General features: G+C 35.0%; 1 protein-coding gene and 1 long non-coding RNA gene across 2 annotated transcripts in view; one reads left to right on the top strand and one right to left on the bottom strand.

Annotated features, from left to right (window-relative positions):
- The window catches only part of LOC119533961, an 81,380-nt gene extending 80,234 nt beyond the window's left edge, over positions 1–1,146 (bottom strand). The window contains exon 1 of the long non-coding RNA XR_005216930.1: positions 1,091–1,146. This is a non-coding gene — a long non-coding RNA (uncharacterized LOC119533961). The remainder of the gene's footprint in view (positions 1–1,090) is intronic.
- Positions 1–12,714, top strand: part of CNTNAP2 (contactin associated protein 2) — a 2,391,149-nt gene that overhangs the window by 1,106,995 nt on the left and 1,271,440 nt on the right. The gene's annotated exons all lie outside the window — the stretch shown is intronic.

Below are 12,714 nucleotides of genomic sequence, written 5' to 3'. Positions count from 1 at the left end.
TTATTATATTCTCACAAGCATTGGGGTCAACCAATTTAGAAGGCTGAGCCCTCCATCTTGGGGCTTTCCCTTATGAAGTGTGTTACTGCAAAGGAGTGGCTAAGCCTACTTAAAATTGTGCCTAAGAGTCACCTCCAGAGAACCTCTTTTGTTGCTCAGATGTGGCCTCTCTCTCTAAGCCAACTCAGCAGGTAAATTCACTGCCCTCCCCACTAAGTGGGACATGACTCCCAGGGGTTTGAATCTCCCTGACAACGTGGGACATGACTCATGGGGATGAGCTTGGCCCTGGCATCATGAGAATGAGAAAGCCTTTTTGGAACAAAATGGAGAAGAGAAATGAAACAAAGTAGAGTTTCATTGGCTGAGAGATTTCAGATAGAGTCGAGAGGTCATTCTGGATGTTATTCATATGCATTATATAGATATCCCTTTTTAGTTTTTAGTGTATTGGAATAGCTAGAAGGAAATACCTGAAACTGATGAACTGCAACCCAGTAGCTTTGATTCTTAAAGACAATTGCATAACTATATAGCTTACACTGTGTGACTGTGTGATTGAGAAAAGTTTGTGGCTCCCATTCCCTTTATCCTGTGTAGGGACAGATGAATAGAAAAATGAGTACAAAAAGTCAGTGAATGAGAGGGAGGGATGGGGAGTTTGGGATTTGGGGGTGTTCTTTTTCACTTTAACTTTTATTCTTATTCTTTTTCATGTGTGGTAATGAAAATGTTCAAAAATGGATTGTGGTGATGAATGCACAATTATACAATGGTACTGTGAACAATTAACTGTACACTGTGGATGATTGTATGGTATGTGAATATATCTCAATAAAATTGTTTTTAAAAAGTGTCCCAAACCAAGTCTCAAGGAACTTAATTTTTCAGAGTTTGGGAAGAGGAGAAGAGCCAACAAAGTAGACAGTGGAGGAATGGACAATTAGATAAGAGTAAATCCAAGAGTGTATAGTGCCCTACAAGTCACAGCAGATGAGATCTTCAAGACAATTGTTTGTTTTTAAAAGGAAAAAAAAAAAAACCACTATGTAGGCAAATATATAATAATAAATGGACACTTAGAACTTACCAATGTGGTCTAGGTAGAATTCTGTTAGGCTTCTATTCCCACATCTGCTTACTGATCTTGTGGAAGACTCTGACAGGAGAGAGAACACATCCATTGATAGAGTTTAATGCTATTCAAAAATTGGAAAATATTGGTATCATTATGGTTATCAGTGTTGTTTCCCTGTCTACTCCCCATTCAACTCTCTCTTCTCCCTACATCCACTGAAAAGTCACAATAAATATGTTCAAAATGGTGAAAGTTGAAAAAAGAATAGATGAGCAATCAGTGGTTGTATCATTAAGGCAAATAGATTGAAAAATTTATGGAATGACCATGGAAGGGAGATAGGAGGAGAAAGAAAAACTGAAAGGAACCACAAGGACTATAAAATAAATAAAGCTGCAACCAAGATAATATTTTTTCATGAGAACCAAAGAAGAGAAAGAACAAAACTAACATCTATTAAAGGGGTACTCTGTATTAAGTTTTAGGTGCTTGATATATTTTACCTCACGTAACTGGCACAATAAATTCTGAAATGGGTATTACCATCCCTTTCTAGAAGAGAAATCTGAAGCTTAGAAGATAACACAGACCATCTAAGTTCTACTGTGGCAGAGTTTGTATTTGAAATAAATTTGACTATATCCTTAAACTTGTGCACTTTCTAGTACAGCATGCTAATGAAAAACAACGAAGTGGCAAATGTTCCAAAAGCTAAGGAAAATGTTGAGACTCAAGCCAATCCAAGGAACTTTAAGAGGGAACTGGTGTTAGGAAAATGGTGGGTATGAGTATAGTTACTATTTTGTAAATTTAGTTATTACAAATGTTAAAAAGTGAAAAATAAGCATATAAATTGTTAATAAAGTCAACATGTATCTACCATACAAACTGTTGAATAATAACAAATGGCAGAATAGAACTAAATACAAAATCTGCTTTTCAACCGATCCCTTGAAAGAACTTTACCTGTAGATGATAACTAAATATTTATATTTTCTGTGTATTTTAGGCAAAGTCTGTTTTAGCAGCCTAAACTTAGCATTTCCATTCTTTACTTCATTTTCAGTTGTGTAAACATAGTTGTTTTGTTTTTCATCAATAATTTTATGGAAAGCATTTTCTAAAGGGTGGAAAAAGCATGCACACATAAAACACAACTTTCATTCAGCATGTACTTGGCAGTCTATTTTGTTTGCAAATCCAAAAGATGATAGTTCCTTTCAGGGATTTTTTTAACAGGTTGCTTCAATATGTTTCCAGGGCTGCTGAACTATCAGTTCCAGAGCACAAAGCTGGATGGAACAGCTGGGTCTTTCTTTGACTTTCATGTACTAATTTGAAAATGGAACTGTCTTTGAGAAGCCTGCCTTGTTAATTTCAAAATTTGGATGTAATTTCTTTTCCCTGATGCAACTATGGAAAAGCTGTGCTACCCTGAACTTTGCCTATGGGAAACGTCTAGGAAGCATCCTATCTCATGCCCAAAATTAAGTCTCTTGAATTTAATGCTGGAATAGCTAGTGCCCAGCACAGTTTGTAGTAAAGAGATTGACTCATATAAACAGGGAATTAACTCTGCTTCAGGAAACTAGATATTAATCCAGTCACATTAAAGCAATTTTATAATCAGAAAAACACCTACTTATTCATTGATTCTGATCTCTCCCTTCCACTTACCTAATAACTAAAATGTATTTGGCAATTAGATTAGGGATAGTATGTCATGGTGGTTACTTGGAATCTAATCTGAATGCCTGGCTTGAAATCTACCATATATGAATTATTTACCAACATTTAATCTCTCTATGTCATAGGTTCTTCATTTGTAAAATGGTATGATGAGGATAATAATAGTACCTACCTTTTAAACTAGCCATGAGTATTAAATATGAAGTGGATAGAAGGGTATCTGAATCATGGCAAATGCTCAATAAATATTAGGCTTTACTATTGTTATTATGTTATGTTATTGTTACCAATCTTCGGGGCATGTAAACAAAGAGGACCAAAACAATCCCCCAAGAAATTTACAATATAGTTGAAGAGTTCAGAAGTAAATAAATGTGCATTAACTTTATATGAATTTTAAAACAATATGAGATTTAATTTATGGTAAAATAACAGAGGTTTGTACTGTTTGAGTATTGGACAAATATTTACTGTAAACAGTGTACATGAGCTAATTTGCAGTCATACAAAATTAGAAACAAATTAAAGAAACCATACAGATCAGAATAAATAAATTCTGTCTCAATAAAAAGGAGGAAATTGGAGCTTAGATATTAAGAGGTCAGCCTAGGTTTGCACATAGCTACGTAGTAACACGATTCAGAGCAAAGGGAGGCTTCTGACTTTCATACTTGGGATTTTTCCATTGATCCATGCTGGCATTACAGATTGGGAACAAGGAGACAATTTTAAATAGGTGGGGATCGGGGAAGGGTGTAAAAAAAATCTAGAATTTTTACAATTCATTTGGATGAGGGGCAGGGAAGCCTTGTAAGAAGTAAAAGCATGAAAAGAAAGGTATGCTACTGTCTCCTCTATAGAGTAATAGGATGCCCAGTTTGAAGGAAATAGAGACTTATCAGGGAGCAATAAGTGGTTATGTAAGTTTCTACAACCATTCAGCAAATATTTATTGAACAGTTACTATATTCCAAGCTTACTGTACTCTAAGAACATGATAGAAATTAGGGAAATAAAACATAGAATCCTGCCCTCTGGAGCTTAAATTTTGGTGGAAGAGACAGACAATAAATTATAATTGTAATATATACAGATATGTTACAATTTTATGTGAATTTTTGTATAAGTATATAAATGAAGTGTATAGAAATTACATGTTAGGTTAGGAAAATGATAAGTGAGAGGGTTTGATGTGCTACATGAAATGTGTGTGGAGGTAGGCACATAAATAAATAAATCAATGTAGGCCTCATAGTAATGGTGAGAAAAGAACTTTAAATGAGTGAGGGACTTAGGGAAAGAGCATTCCAGGCAGAGAGAGAAGCCAGAGCAAAGGTCTGAAAATCGGGACATTCCTGGAGTGTTTGGTTTCTAGTAAGAGAGAGGATGAGTGGGGAGTTGTAGTGGGGGTCAAGCAGTGTTACCTGTAAAGCCTATGGGCTGCCGCAAGATCTCTGCCTTTTATTCTGAGTGAAATGAAAGACAACTGAAGAGTTTTTAGCATAGCAGTGACACAATCTGATTCCATTCTGGCTGCTGTGTTATAAGGTAGACTTAGGGTCCAGGTATAGAAACAGAAAACTTTTATAATCTAGGTGAGAGCTGATGTGGACTTGGGCCAGAGTGGTTGTAGAGGTGTTGAGAAGTAGCTGGATTCTGGACATAATTGAAGTAGGTTTCCTGGTGGACTGGATGTGCTGTGTAGGAGAAAGTGAAAAGTCAAAGATAACTCTTCCAAGAAAGTGTAGTACTCAGAAAAAAGTGAAAAATATACATCAAAGAGAAAGGAGTGTGTCTGCTGCTAAATGATATCCAGCAAGATAAGACCTGAGAATAAACCATTGGATATAACAACATCCACAGTGACCTTACAAGAAAGTAATTTCTGTAGAGTGATGAGAGTGAAAAACTGCTTAAAGTGGTCTCAAGTGAGAAAATGGTTATGATCAGAGGACTTGGAGAAAGGGAGTACAGCAATCTCATTTGAAGAATTTTGCATGAAAGAATTGAGTAGCTGGAGAAGAAATTTAAGAAGAAAGGATTATTATTATTATTTTAGCAGATGGAAATAAATGTATGTTGTTTTTGTTTTTGTAAGGAATGATCCAGTAAGTTGAGCAAAATTATGGAGTACTTTCAACCTCTTCTGGATTGGGTTAAGATAAACCTAATTAAGAGAAGTATTCCTTTTTGCCTAGAATTTTAAAACATCTTAAATTTAGTTGTGTTGATTTATTTTAATTATCATAAGCAATTGTAGATGTCTGCCATGTTGACAGGGATATAATTAATAGAATGCGCCGCGTATGGTTAAGTATTTAATGTTCTGTGTAGTAAGAATAGCCATTGGTAAAGAATATTCATTCATGAGGACGATAATATACACAATTAAACATAACATATTTGTGTTATCTATCAAGAGTATCATGTACATACTTATATCAGTGCATTCTGTGATTTATATATAAGATAATAGTATATATTATGTAAAACTAAGCATAACTAAGACTAGTGCATATGCTATTCCTCCTCTTCTGAGATGATATTTCCCAGTTTGTGCTGGTACCTTATGAGATTGGAAGACAAGGGACTCTGAGGAACTGGGACTCAGAACTCTGGTACAGGTGCTCACTCAGCTGTACTGTTATCTCTCAGAGTATGGGAAAATCTGGAACATGTAATCAAATCATACTGGGATAAAGGGCCATTTTTTGTAGACCTCAACAGAATAGCAAACTAAACAGAAAGGTTCAAGTCCCTTCTTTTCCCTCCTGCCTTCAGTCTCCCTCTAGGACCTGAATGTAGAGCCTAACAGAGAGTCAGCTGACAAAGGAGAAATGTAATTTTTGGAGTCTCAGACACAGCATCACAAAGCAAAGTATGGAAACATGGGTTTTGACTGAGAGACGATCATATATGTGCTTCAGGCTATTGATATGTAAAAATCATCAGTTGACACTTTGAATATGACACAAACTGATGAGCCAAAAATAGTTCCTATGATCGCTTTTGTGAATTCAGCTCCTATAGTATATGGGGAAAATGTACTGAATAAATACAGAAATTAGTATCTTGTTTTCATCTCTGGCATCTCAGCAAACCTTGCAAACGCTTTACTTGGTAACCCAAGGCAAATTTGTTAAATACATTAAAAATGGTCTTTGCCTTTCTCTCAGAATTCTCCTCACTTGTCTGTCTTTTCTTGCTTTTGCTGCTTTATATTCACCCTATTTATGCAAATAGTGCGCTTTGAACTCTTCAAAGTGAATCTTCTGGAGTTTTGAAAAGATCTTGAGAGGCAAGGAGAAAAGGTACTGCTCTTTTCAGGCAGCTTACACGAGGCTGTGTTAAGGCTTGTCAAGCATGTGACAGAGTTTTCTGTATTTGGACTAGTTAACTACATTTCTTCCCCCAAACCCTGAGCTTCAGTAACTAGAATGCCCTTGCATCTGGCTCCATTGTATTGTTCACCATTTGAGTAATAGGTTCACTGGAAGATTAAAAATAAATTGGAAGTTATTATGGCATACCTGTCTAGAGGAAATGATTGTTTTACCTTTATAGCATGGTGACAACCACATGTCACTTTTGACAGCACACAACCCTGAGCCCCATATGGAGATCATAGGAAAAGAGAACTGTGCAATTTTTTCTTTTGCCAAGTCCACCCTTTCTCTCCAATGAACCCCAGAAAGGCCAGAAAGCCCATATCATAAACATACCTGACTCTACTCCCCCATTTTGATCTGGGCCATGGTTCTTGGTGTCCTACCAGAAGTCCAAGAAAACAAAATATTTTCACATTGTCAACAGGTTTGGCATTAGGCCTTTGCTTCACTGGTGTCATTTCTGTAACTCCCACCCACCCCCAGGCAGCCAAAGTGTACTAAGAACATAATGCTAGAAACATCAGAGTTAGAGCATTATTTTTTCCATTGTGATGAGCAGGGATTTTGACCCCTGTTAAAATGCAAATATTTCTGAAAGAAGTAACACATCTTTCCTGACACCAAATTCTGTTGTGAATATTGTACAAGAAATGATCAACAGGGAAATACTACTGCAAAGGGAGCAGAAAAAGAAGATAGCTTTACTGGAAACAAATAAAACTATTTTGTAAAGGACAGTCCCTTCCGGAAAAGACAGTTCTACAGTGCAATTGTCATGTTTATTTTCATACTCCAGATTGGAGACATTTCCTCAAAAATGATTTCCCTGAACACTTTATTCAGTGATGACCTTTATTTTCTATTATTGTACTTGATTTACTTCTTTTAACATCATTTTTTAAAAATAATACTTATATTATTTTGATTTTTGATTATTGTTCCTCTACCACTAATATAACTTCTTTGAGCATTGGCATCACACAAACTTGGTTCTGCATTGTTTTCCCAGAATCTAGCTCAGCACCTAGCACAGATTTAAGTACTTAATGCTGCTAGCTAGATAACTGACCATAATAAATTGTATGAATGAGTTCCATATACTTTTATTAAACTTTCATCAAAATTTTTTACATTACATATTGATGATTTCATTAGCAGTGATTCAATTAGTGGCACATAGTGGACATTATATTGATTTTTTAAAAGTGCATTAAAATTTCACATTAAATCAGTAATAAAAAACAATTTATATGATTTTCATGTTCTAGAGAAGTAATGAAAACACTATAGCTGAATGACAATTTAATAATGTGAAGTTTCATTTGAAAATCTCTCATTTCTTCATATTCATCCTGACAGTCTTCTCTTTCACTTTCCCCAATGATTTCTCATCTTTAGCTTTAAAATGGAAATGTGTTTAAACATGTCAAAACAAATAACTATGCATTTTAGTGTTTCATGTAAATTAAAATTTCATGGACCTTTTGAAAACAGTCATATGGAAACAACCAATAATAATCATATTAGTTTCTAATGGAACATGTTTCCACCAACCTTAAAAGTCCTTTAAAGTTTTTATAAATCCCTTTTGAATGATAGCTGGAAAAAAACAGCCAAGAAGTTGAGCTCATCCCTAAAAATGCTATTTATGATAATAGTTCTTCAATGGTTTTATTTCTAAACCATGGATTACATGCACAATGGAGCCATGTGTTGGGTGTATTTATGGAAAGAAACTGCTTTTCAAACTGTTAAATTAAATCATATCTACTTCTGCTGACCTGAGATTCAGCACATTTAACCTATTCATTAGTTGTGAATAAGCTGGAATATAAAGTAGTGGTTTTATGCAGGCATTAGCACATCTGAAAATAAAATGATGGTGTTTGTGTCTCATGGTGATTTTTTTTCAATATTATAAAGCATTGACAATACCTAAATAAGTAGCAAAGCAACATATGCAAAAGACAGAGCTTTTTGTCTTTGTCATTGTGCTTTCCTATATGTGTTGAATGAATTATGTCTTTGTTGAGCATCTATTGGATGCCATGCACCAAGCAATGCACTTGGAAGATACAAAGAGGATGAAACAGACTCCCTCAGCAGACAAGAAATTGTGTTCTAAAGGAGGAAAAGCATTACAAAGTTTCAATGCAGTGTAATAAAATCCATAAATGATATGTGCAATTTGTTTTGAGTATAAAGAAAGGTGTAACTTGTCATCCAGAGTGTCAGTGGAGATTTGACAGAGGAAATAACATTTAATCTGACACATAAAGGAAAAGTCAGGGTTCACCACTTGCACAAGTCAGTCTAAGTGGTCAAAGGAAACAGCATTTACAAAGGCATGAAATTGCACAGGAAATTTTAGGAATATGTGAAGCAAATGGACCACACAGAAAAGGAGCAGGAAATGCTTATATTTGAACATGTTGGGAAGTCTTGGGTGTCTTGTTAGGGAATTGAGATTTCACTCTATTGAGAGTTATTAGAAGTATATAAGTATGATAATTATATAATCTATTTTGCATTTAAAAATATGATTTTTGTGGTAGTGTTTAACCATTTTAGCTCCAATTTTTAAAGGTATATGAATTATTAAAATATGCAACCATGAGACTAGGGTCAGAATCAAGATACAAATAGATAAATCAAGTACATAGAAAGTCAGACATACCTATTTATCCATGGTGCTCAGATATTGTCTGATTTGGCCAAAACCCTTTAAGAAAGAACTTTTATAAATATATAATCAGTCATACTCATTGTTCAGTGTTGATTAAATGTATTAGTCTTCATATTAATATTTTAAAACATGTTCAACAAGGTAACGTGTGCTCATATCTCTTCAGTCATTAAAAGTCAGAATCATATCTTTCCTGAAGTCAGAATGATCTTCACATATTATTTCATCATTATGAGTTTACTTATACAATATAACTGATCCAAATATACAATCAAACCACAATTAATTGTGCATTTTAACAAGCTTTCATTATACTCAGTTGTTTAACACCCATAATCGTGCCTCATAACTCAGAATATGAGATAAGGGCACATCACCACCACTAACCAACTGATAACTATACATGTAAAATGCAGAAACCTAAACTAGGAATTTAGTGATCTACTATCTACCTACAAAGCATACATATTTATATGATATGAATAAAATAGTTTGGTGTAGAAGCTGCAAAACATAAGTGACACAAGCTATCCAAGGGTTTTATTTACCTGGCATTAAGAAATTGAGAAAGTATAATTTATAAGACCCTTGAAACACACAATGTTTGCTTGTATAAGTTTAACATTATTTTGTGCAATCCAGCCATCAAAACACTGACTGACAAACTGGTTTGTCAACACAACAGTCACAAACCAAGATTGCTGTTTTTCTAAATATCTTCATAAAACTAGGAAGTGTTTCCAGGATAACAATTTCAATTGACAGGAAAGTAAATATTCAATATACAGACCCTTAATATAAATGTTAAGTGCTGCTTATCAGTTGCTATATTCAGGCCGTTTTTCTCATTTATGTTCATGTTCTTAGGAAAAAACTTGTCTATCAAATTATGGAAATATGGAATAAAATGTCCCTTTGCTTCCTGGCTTGAAGGATAAAAAGGAGACTGGGAATTTATAATCACAGAAGTTTTATCCAAGTTATAAACCATATTCCTGAATGATTCTCTCCATGTGAAGATTTTATTTTTAATTATTATAGCTATATTTTAATTACTACAACCACCTACTCTTTTTAGTTCACCATTTATTTATTGAGCATCAACAAATTTTATTGTTCACAATGTGCCCATCACAGGAAATTTATAGATTTAAAACTTCAAAAGAGTTCAGAATTTAGTAAACAGGATATAAAATTCCCATCTGATGCATTAAGTTCTATAATATATGTATATATTTAAAAGAGGCAACTGAATCATAATGAAGGAGGCTTGAGATTTAAGATTTGTTTTATTTTGTTGTTGTCAAGGAAGTAATGATTTTAAGCCACCATCAGTGGGAACAGAATGCTCAATGTACAGAGATGACCTGGCATTCTGGAGCCTAAGAGGAGAAGAAAGAAGAAATGAAACTATTGGATACATAGAGAGTTGGTCATGAAGAATTTAGCATTCTATATAAAGAAATTTGGATTATCTCCTAAAAGCACTGGGAAACCATTGAAAGAGTTTTGGAAGTAATATCAGATTTTTATCATTGGCAACAGTAGAAATGGCGAGAGAAGAATATATTCACGAAATAGTGAACAAATAAGTTTTAAATTAGTGAACAATTATTTGGTAAATAATTGGATGATGTGAGTAAGCAAGAAGTGGGGAGGCAATGACAGCTCCCTAGTTTAATATTTGGGTTATTTGATGAATGATAATGATAACAACAGAGGTGTAAAATACAGATAAAGAACGATATTTGTGGGGGGGGGGTGTTGAATTAAGTTTGGAATATGTATTTGTGGTGCCAGTTGGGTAACCCAATTCAGATTTACAATAAGCAGATCCAGAGAATGTGTATTCTCCTCCTGGTATTTTGGTATGTAGGAAAAGTGTAACTACTAAGCTTCTTCCTATTGAGTTTTATATCCTAGGTAATATTGTTCAGCTGGCCTAACCATATATATATATATATATTGTTATGTATATATAAAGTATGTGTATCTCTTAACCACTATATAAATGGAACTGTGCTGGTTTGAATGTATTATGTCCCCCAGAAAAAGCCATATTCTTTGATTTAGTCTTGTGGGGCAGACGTTTTGGTGCTGATTAGATTTGCATGGAAATGCGTCCCACCCTACTGTAGGTGATAACTCTGATGAGATATTTCTGTGGAGGCATGGCCCCACCCATTCAGGGTGGGCCTTGATCAGTGGAGCCATATAAATGAGCTGACAGGCAGAGGGAACTCAGTGCAGCTGTGAGGGACGTTTTGAAGAGGAGCTACAGCCAAGAGTGACACTTTGAAGAAAGCACAGGAGCTGCAGATGAGAGACAGTTTGAAGACGGCTGTCGAAAGCAGACTCTTGCTCCAGAGAAGCTGAGAGGACAAATACCCCAAGTGCAACTAAGAGTGACATTTTTGAGGAACTGCAGCCTAGAGAGGAACATCCTGGGAGAAAGCCATTTTGAAACCAGAGCTTTGGAGCAGATGCCAGTCACGTGCCGTCTCAGCTAACAGAGGTTTTCCGGACACCATTGGCCATCCTCCAGTGAAGGTAGCCGATTGTTGATGTGTTACCTTGGACACTTTATGGCCTTAAGACTGTAACTTTTTAACCAAATAAACCCCCTTTATAAAAGCCAATCCATTTCTGGTGTTTCGCATTCTGGCAGCATTAGCAAACTAGAACAGGAACCTAGTACTTTTCCTGGTACGTAATAGAAACTCAATACCAATGTGTTGAATATATTTGGGGATCCTCCCATCCATTTTCCCTAAGAGGGATTTTTCTGAATGTCTTGGCACAAGTCCTTCTGTTCTCATTCTAGTTTGAAAAAGCTGACTCATCCTTCCATATTCTTTCTCATCGTGTACATTGGGCATCTTCCCTGGAGTTTTCTGGTGACCTCTTTATTAGGATTCCTGTCCTTAGTTTGAAGAGATTATTTCTGCCTCATACAAAATTGAAATCTCTTCCCATGAATCATACCATTCAAAAACAACCTTTCTTATACTTTATTGCACAGGCTTGATCTCAGCAGAAACTTGCGAGTCTTATCTAATGAGTCTTCTTTCATTTTTCAGCAAGAGGGACCCAAAAGCCATTTCTGTCTTTACAGGTTATCTGCTTTGACCTTCTCTGCTCCAGAGGAAAAAAAGGAGAGTACAGGAAAGTGTTTGCATTAGATCATAATACTTAAAACAGGGACTTGGATTTGTACCCTATATGCTACTAGATCATATACTACAAATGGAATCTTTTGCTCTTAAACAAATGAACAACAAAAACCATACCCAATGTTTTGTCTGCCTAAGGCAAAAAACATCTTTGGCAATATCTTGTCTGCCTTTTTTGCACACTCACAAATATTTCCTCTATCTCTCAGTAGTAAAGGTTTATCAATATTCTACTCTAGGCATGTGTAAAAACTACATTTATGGCAATCTATTGAATGGCCCATCTATTTTCTTATGTAGCTTTGTGTTTATCTGACTTCATATATCATTGCTTAGAATTTAATCTTCAAATTATCTGAAGAGCTCATTTAGTAAAGGAAAAAGTAATTTTTCTTTTAACTATTATTATGAATAATGTTATACAGTAGAAAATAAGAGAAAAACTCTTTTCATGAGCTAATAGTTGTTCTCACTTCTGATCTGTTAATAATTAGTCAATCCATCATAAATGGCAAAAGCAATTCAACATTTCTCCATGTGTTGCACATGGGTGGAGACAGGTGGGAACTTAGCAACTGAAAACGTCTTCTATAAATATAATTATTCTGGAAACCTTTGGTTATAACAGTCCTTTCATACAATATTTACTATCCACTTTACTTTCCTATGTTTCCACCCATCAGTGTGGGCTGGATAATA

The sequence above is a fragment of the Choloepus didactylus genome, chromosome 5 (genome assembly GCF_015220235.1).
Source record: "Choloepus didactylus isolate mChoDid1 chromosome 5, mChoDid1.pri, whole genome shotgun sequence".
NCBI classification, from domain to species: Eukaryota; Metazoa; Chordata; class Mammalia; order Pilosa; family Megalonychidae; genus Choloepus; species Choloepus didactylus.
Note: the sequence above shows the minus strand (reverse complement) of the source record. Positions and strands in the feature narration are given on the sequence as shown.